Below are 8,691 nucleotides of genomic sequence, written 5' to 3' on the forward strand. Positions count from 1 at the left end.
CCCCCAGGGGAGTTGAGACGGGGAGGAGGAGCCACCCAACAGAATCCCAGCAAATGGAGGAATGCAGCAAGTGTCTGAGGCTTAGCAAAACAGGAAGGAAGAGAGGAAGAAATAACCCGGCACGCCTTTCTTCTCCCATCTTCAGTCCCCCTTGGCTCCTGGAAGCCAGTTGTCAAGGGAGCCTGAGCCATGCCATCTACACGGTTCAGCTTCCTGGGCCCCAGAGCAAGGTGGAGAGTGCAGCTCCAGGGAGCAAGAGGAGAATGATCAGCATGTGAAGATTTTAAGAAATACTTGTTGCATTTATTGAGTTAGACAAGGCTTTGGTCCTAGTGTGATTAGATTGGCTAGTTTTCTGTGATTATGGTTTCAGTGTGTCTGCCCTCTGATGCCCCCTTGCAACACCCACCGTCTTACTTGGGTTTCTCTTATCTTGGACATAGGGTATCTCTTCACGGCTGCTCCAGCAAAGCGCAGCTGCTGCTCTTTACCTTGGACGAGGGGTATCTCCTCACAGCCGTCCCTCCTGACATTGAACATGGAGTAGCTCCTCTCAGCCCTCCTGCGCCCGTGCAGCCACTGCTCCTTGGACGTTGGGTTGCTCCTCTCTGCTGCCGCCCCTGACCTCGGACGTGGGGTAGCTCCTCTTGGCCGCTGCCCCTCGGGCATGGGGTCCTCCCGGTTTCTGCCCCTGACCTTGGATGTGGGGTAGTACTTTGGCCACCTCATGCGAAGAGTTGACTCATTGGAAAAGACTCTGATGCTGGGAGGGATTGGGGGCAGGAGGAAAAGGGGACAGAGGATGAGATGGCTGGATGGCATCACTGACTCGATGGACGTGAGTTTGAGTGAACTCTGGGAGCTGGTGATGGACAGGGAGGCCTGGCGTGCTGCGATCCATGGGGTCGCAAAGAGTTGGACATGACTGAGCGACTGAACTGAACTGAACCGAACCGTTGCATTTATTGTTGTTCAGTCACTGTCATGCCCAATGCTTTGCAACCCCATTGCCAGGCCTCCCTGTCCCTCCTTATTTCCCAGAGTTCGCCCAAGTTCACGTCCATTGAGTTGGTGATGCTATCCAACCATCTCATCCTCTCCTGCCCTCTTCTCCTTTTGCCTTCAATCTTTCCCAGGGTCTTTTCCAATGAGTTGGCTTATTGCATTACTTTGGGGAAAATCAATATATGTGAAAAGTCTAAACATTCTCAGTGATAAGTGGCTAAAACAGGAAACTGCAAGCCATCTTGTAAAAAACTTTTTTTCTTTACATTTGATGCCTGTCATATGTAGAAATAGATGAAGATAGAAATGCAGGCCTTCCCAGTTAGCAAGCAGGATTGTTTCATATTGCATGTTTTGTGCCTTATTAAGGTGTCTCCTAGTCTATCACTTTGATGATGGAACCAACTGCCACTCAGAGGAAAGAGGTGGCAAAATAGCTCTGAACTCGTGGAACCCACCAGGCTAAAGTAACAAGGACAGTTTTCAATGTGTGCAAGAGTGCAATTTTAGAAAATGTCTCAGCCTTGTCATGGATGTCTCTTAGGATTTGTTTAAAAAATTCAAATGCCACAGATTTATTTATTTTATGCTGGGAAATCCACTGTGCCTTCAGTTATAAGCTCTAGATGACACTTAGTTTAATATGATCCTCAGAGTGAGAATATATATTCCTTGCCTTTTACTTAAACCTAATGGTATGCCAAGCAGCTTTCCCTTTTATTAATAATAAAGACTGATCTTAGTATATGATTCAAAATTATGTCCCACTCAGCAAAGCTGCGCCTGACATTTTGGTGCTCTGTGTCAGTATAAATACTTATCAAGTCATGTGTCTTATTTCAGGTTGATGACTTTTTCTACTAGGAATCAGTGGATAGGATTCAGGGGCCTGTGAAACCCTTCAAATTGACTGCAAAGTGTTTGGCACACATACATTTTTCTAGGAAGAGAAGTCTGTGGTTTCACAGATTCTCCAAAGCTGTGCCTTCCTTTGCCTTCTTAAATTAATTAGCATTTCTTGTCTAGTTTTCATTAACTAATGGCTCAACTACCTTTTATCTCCTCGTTTGGGTTTACATATTTTCATTTATTAACTATCATTACAGAGGATTCTCAAGAGAGAGAAAAGATGTACATGTGTGATCAACTGCTTTTAAGAACCATGGCCGAATACAAATCTACTAAAAGGGACACTGAGTGAGAGATGAGAGAGCTCTAAAAAAATTTTTTTCAAAGAGATAGGATTTACAACAAAGACACCCTCTCTGACAGTCTTGTTGGCTGGTTTTACAGTGCTTTAGGTGAAGCGTTTGGGATGTAAAAAATAAAAAGGAAGATAGTCTTTCCCTGATTCTAATGATGTGTCCCTGAACAGAATTGGTCTAATGATCCTGGATCCCTTCTCTTTTTGAGACTTTCATCCTATTTATTTCCAAATAAATTCAAGATGGTAGGACAATGTTTGTGAGCCTGCCAAAATGACTACAGGCATGGATAAAATAACAGGGAGTCCATGCTAGGAATGGTACATTGATATACAGGAATTGTTGTTTGTTTGGGCAAGTGTTACACAGATACAGGGTAAGGAAGGGGTCTCAAACTCAAATGCCTGCTGGGATCTGGGCTTTTATGAGATGAGCAAATAATGCTGAACCATAGAAGTTATGCTCTCTATCCAAAGGGGGCAGTCTTTAGTCAACTCCACTTTTTTGGATGAAAAAAAAAAAAGGATTTGTAGAAGTTGGCAACTAATTCAAAACATTTTAAAACACTGTGTGGGATGAACATATGTTTCGAGGGTGTATTTGGCCCAAGGGGTACCGGTTTGGGATCTCTGGTGTAAAATCGTCGTTCCCAAGCCTGGCTGCAGATCAGAATCATCTGTGGAGCTTAAAAAACACAGATGCCCGGTCCCCTCCCCAAACTGGCTGAATCACATCTCTAGGGGTGACGCTGACGTCCAGCCAAGTTTAAGAACCACCAGAGCAAAGAATGGTTGATGCAACAGCATCTACCATCTTTAAAACTATGAAATTAAAAATCAATCACAATAAAGGGAGTCAGAAGAGAAATGAACAAACTGTCCCCATGGAGAGCAAACATTCCTGTAAAGGAATACTTTTTTTTAAACGAGTCTCCCATGTGTCAAATTTTGTCTTCCTGATCTTTTTAGAGAGCTCTTCATTCTAATATAGTAACCACTAGCCATGTGCAGCCACTTAAATTCAAAGTAAAATCTTGAAAAATGTAAAACTCAGGTCATCTTTAGATGCACTAACCACATTTCAAGTGCTAAGTAGCCACATGTGGCTTGTGACTCCTCGGACAGTACAGATAGAGGAAATTCTCAACATTGCAGGAACTTCTATTGGACAGCCCAAGTAGAGAGAGTATATATGAAAATCAAGAGAGCTTTGTAGACTTTTTAAGCCAGTCATGCGGAATTCTGATATTTCTAGGGGGTAGTATTGTTAGTACAGAAAAAATTTTCTAAATTGTCCACATAGATCTATGCCCTGAAAAAGAGTGATGCTTAACCTAATGCAAATTAATTAGTAGATATGGAGATATTTTTAAGTGCAAAAGTATTCAGTGCAATCATTGGACAAATATTTATTCAGTGCCTTCTACCTGCCAAGCACTCTTTGTGTTTTTAAATTATTCATGGAATGGAGTAAGGTTAAAAAATTGGCTTGGGCAGCTTCCAAGAGCTCTATTCTCAGGTATAAATATCACCTTCAGTTTTCAGTCTATTTTCCCCTTTTAATTCTTGGGTGCTCCCCTTTTGAATGCAATAGCTTTCATTAGGTTGAGACATGTTTTTTGGAATATGTAATGGGGCTTAATGATTTAAAAAGAAGATAAAGGCAGCAATGGCTAACAGCAGAGCAGTTTCTCTTTGCTGAAAATTGTAGATGTCTGGTGATGGGTTTTGATCTGACTGTACTAGGTGGGGATGTGACACTCTGCCCAGTGGTGTGACATCAGAACAACATTCTACACAGTCACTCCACCGCAGTCAGGGCACGCTTCTCACTCCTATTCAAGTGGCATGCAGAAGGATAAAAATCCAGAGGGATGGACAAGAGAGAAAGAACCCTAAAGTCAAGGGCTTTCAGGCCTTGGAGTTAAATACAAACTTTTAAATTTGTACAGAAACTGGAACTCTTGAGAATCAGAACATCCTAAATAAAGAAGCATATGTTTAGGTACAAAAATCATAAAATAAACTAGAGAAAGCATTGTTGGATAATGTTAAGGTATGACCAACCTTGAAAGTGAAAAGTAAAAGTGTTGGTTGCTCAGTCATGTCCGACTCTTTGCAACCCCATGGACTGTAGCTTGCCAGGACCCTCTGTCCACAGAATTCTCCAGGTAAGAATACTGGAATGAATTGCCATTCCCTTCTCCAGGGCATCTTCCTGACCCAGGGATCGAGCCCAGGTCTCCTGTATTGCAGGCAGACTCTTTACCGTCTAAGCCACCAGGGAAGCCCGAGCTTAGTGATAAATAATTACTGGATGCAAGATGGGAGTAAATGTGGCCATTCAGGGGGTGAAATGGCTTGGTGCCTAGAAGTCTCTAATCATGAACAGTTAATGAATTCCTCGGGGACATATGGGTTGGATTTTAAAATGGTCCAACATGTTAACTGATTCTTTGTCTGTAGCATAAATCTGATTGGGTATTTTATAGTCTCCGTATGGCTCTTAGGATAATGATAAGGGCTGGAGCTGCTTCTGGAATGCAGTAAATACTTGAGTCCTTATCTTGGTAATGGTTACATATCTCTGATAGTGTTAAGGAGTCATGACTAAGGGACTTAATTCTGGGAATTTTGCTGCTGGTCCTCCTTTCAGGACTGCAAACCCTGGTTATCTAATCTTACCTCATAGCATGAACCACCTCTTTTATGAAAATGGCAGCCAGGCCTATTGGTTCAGCATCAGTGAGTGACTTGCACACAATAAATGCCACAGTGGCTTGAGTCACTTACTCCCTCTCTCTCACACACACGTCTATATTTATAATCCATACGAAAGACATGCCAGGCTGGGCTAGGTGGTAGGGACAAAATATCGATAAAACACAAAACTTACCCTTGAGGAACTCATATTCTAGAAGGGAAGTTCTATGAGTAAACAAATAATCATGTGATGTTGTTGTGTTCAGTCACTCACTGTTGTCCAACTCTTTGTGACCCCATGGACTGCAGCATGACAGGCTTCCCTATCCTTCACCATCTCCCAGAGATTGCTCAAATTCACATCCATGAGTCAGTGATGCCATCCAACCATCTCGTCCTCTGTCGTCCCCTTCTCCTCCTGCCTTCAATCTTTCCCAGCATCAGGGTCTTTTCTAATGAGCCGGCTCTTCTCATCAGGTGGCCCAAGTATTGGAGCTTCAGCTTCAACATGAGTCCTTCCAGTGAAAATTCAGGATTGATTTCCTTTAGGATTGACTGGTTTGATCTCCTTGCAGTCCAGAGTCTTCTCCAAAACCACAGTTTAAAAGCATGAATTCTTGGGCACTAAGCCTTCTTTGTGGTCCAACTCTCATATCCATACATAATTACTGGAAAAACCTAGGCTTTGACTATACAGACCTTTGTTGGCAAATTAAAGTCTCTGCTTTTTAATATATTGTCTAGGTATGTCATAACTTTTCTTCCAAGGAGCAAGCATCATTTGATTTCATGGCTGCAGTTACCATTTGAAGTGATTTTGGAATCCAAGAGAATAAAGTCTGTCACAGTTTCCATTGTTTCCCCATCTATTTGCCATAACGCAATGGGATCAGATGCCATGATCTTAGTTTTTTGAATGTTGAGTTTTAAGCCAGCTTTTTCACTCTCCTTTTTCACTTTCATCAAGTGGCTCTTTAGTTCCTCTTCGCTTTCTGCCGTAAGGATGGTATCATCTGCGTATCTGAGGTGATTGATATTTCTCCTGACAATCTTGATTCCAGCTTGTGCTTCATCCAGCCTGGAATTTTGCATGATATACTCTGCATATAAGTTAAATAAACAAGGTGACAGTATACATCCTTGATGTACTCCTTTCCCAATTTGGAATCAGTCTGTTTTTCCATGTCCAGTTCTAATGGCTGCTTCTTAACCTGCATACCTGTTTCTCAGGAGGCAGGTAAGGTAGTATGGTATTCTCATCTCTTGAAGAATTTTTCACAGTTTGTTGTGATCCACACAGTCAAGGCTTTAGCATAGTCAATGAAGCAGAAGTAGATGTTTTTCTGGAATTCTCTTGATTTTTCTATGATCCAATGGATGTTGAAAAATTTGATCTCTGGTTCCTCTGCCTTTTCTAAATCCAGCTTGAACATCTGGAAGTTCTTGGTTCATGTATGTTGAAGCCTAGCTTGAAGAATTCTGAGCATTACTTTGCTAGCATGTGAAATGAGTGCAATTATGTGGTAGTTTGAACATTCTCCGGCATTTCCCTCCTTTAGGATTGGGATAAAAACTCACCTTTTCCAGTCCTGTGACCACTGCTGACTTTTCCAAATTTGTTGGCATATTGAGTGCAGCACTTTAACAGCATCATCTTTTAGGATTTGAAATAGCTCAACTGCAATTCCGTCACATCCACTAGCTTTGTTAGTAGTGATGCTTCCTAAGGCCCACTTGAATTCACATTCCAGGATGTCTGGCTCTAGGTGAGTGATCACACCAGCATGGTTATCTGGGTCATGAAGATCTTTTTTATATAGTTCTTCTCTGTATTCTTGCCACCTCTTCTTAATGTCTTCTGCTTCTGTTAGGTCCATACCATTTCATTCCTTTATTGTGCCCATCTTTGAATGAAATTTTGCCTTGGTATCTCTAATTTTCTTGAAGAGATCACTAGTCTTTTCCATTCTATTATTTTCCTCTATTTCTTTCCAGTGATCACTCAGGAAGGCTTTCTTATCTCTCCTTACTATTCTTTGGAACTCTGCATTCAAATGGGTATATCTTTCCTTTTCTCCTTTGCTTTTAGTTTCTTTTTTCAGCTGTTTGTAAGGGCTCCTCAGACAACCATTTTGCCTTTTTGCATTTCGTTTTCTCGGGGATGGTCTTGATCACTGAGTCCTGTACAATGTCACAAAGCTCCATCCATAGTTCTTCAGACACTTTGTGTATCAGATCTCATCCCTTGAATCTGTTTGTCACTTTCACTATACAATCATAAGGGATTTGATTTAGGTCATACCATTCAGGTATGAATGAAAACCACTAGGCTTTCCCACTTTCCCTACTTTCTTCAACTTAGCAGTTTCCCCTACTTTCTTCAATTTGAGTCTGAATTTGGCAATAAGGAGTTCATGATCTGAGCCACAGCCAGCTCCTGGTCTTGTTTTTGCTGACTGTATAGAGCTTCTCCATCTTTGGTTGCAAAGAATATAATCAATCTGATTTCGGTGTTGACCATCTGGTGATGTCTATGTGTAGTCTTCTCTTGTGTTGTTGGAAGAGGGTGTTTGCTACCAGTGCATTTTCTTGGCAAAACTCTATTAGTCTTTGCCCTGCTTCATTCTGTACTCCAAGGCCAAATTTGCCTTTTATTCCAGGTGTTTCTTGACTTCCTACTTTTGCATTCCAGTCCCCTATAATGAAAAGGACATCTTTGGGGGTTTTAGTTCTGAAAGGTTTTGTAGGTCTTCATAGAACTGTTCAGCTTCAGCTTCTTTGGCATTAGTGGTTAGGACATAGATTTAGATTACTGTGATATTGAATGGTTGACCTTGAAAATTAACGGAGATCATTCTGTCGTTTTTGAGATTGCACTCAAGTACTGCATTATTGACTATGAGGGCTACTGCATTTCTTCTAAGGAATTCTGGCCCACAGTAGTAGATATTCTTCTAAGGGATTCTTGCCCACAGTAGTAGATATAATGGTCATCTGAATTAAATTTGCCCATTCTGGTCCATTTTAGTTCACTGATTCCTAGAATGCAATAACAGAAATATAAAATTGGGGAAATGACATATATACATATAAGAGGAGGTTGTTTAGGGACTGTGGATAATAAGTCCTTTCTTACTTGGTGTTGACTTTATAAAAAAGATGAAGAACAATAAGGATAAAGAAAATGTTGGTGTGTTGCTAGATCCAAGGCTGTAATATTATTGTTTTAATGTTGGTCATCATCCTGCATTGAAATAGCCCCTAAACTTCCTACTCCCAGACTGAAACCACCTGAGGAAAGACCTAAATGAAGCTGAGGAAGAACTAAGTAGTGGATGGGAAATCAATCTTAATACCTAGATATGTCTGAATATGAAACGCTAAAGAGGTGGGTCTATTATTTAGACTGGTTGCAGTAGGCTGTGTGGAGCACAACATGGCAAAGTAGCACCTCAGCTCAGTGTTGGGAGCAGTTCATAGACTAGCCTTTCAAAATAGCAAGAGTGGAGCTGACTGGTTAATCGTGAGAAGCTGTGATCTAGAACAGCACAAAATGCAATAGCTCCATCAAATGAAGTTTACACAAATACTTCAAGAAATAGAAGCAAAACCTCGGCTTCGGCTACGTTGCTTTGTGACCTTTTGTATGTTAGGTAGAGCTGGTCATAAGTGAACAGTCACCTTTGTATTGACATTACAAAAAGCGGGGCCATCAGCCCTAACTACAAAGTACCACTATAGTTGGGGTAATAAGCTTACACGAATCTTTAATATTTGAA

Source organism: Bos grunniens, chromosome 20 (assembly GCF_055505025.1).
Source record: "Bos grunniens cultivar Pamir isolate PY7600 chromosome 20, Bosgru_T2T1.0, whole genome shotgun sequence".
Taxonomy (NCBI): domain Eukaryota; kingdom Metazoa; phylum Chordata; class Mammalia; order Artiodactyla; family Bovidae; genus Bos; species Bos grunniens.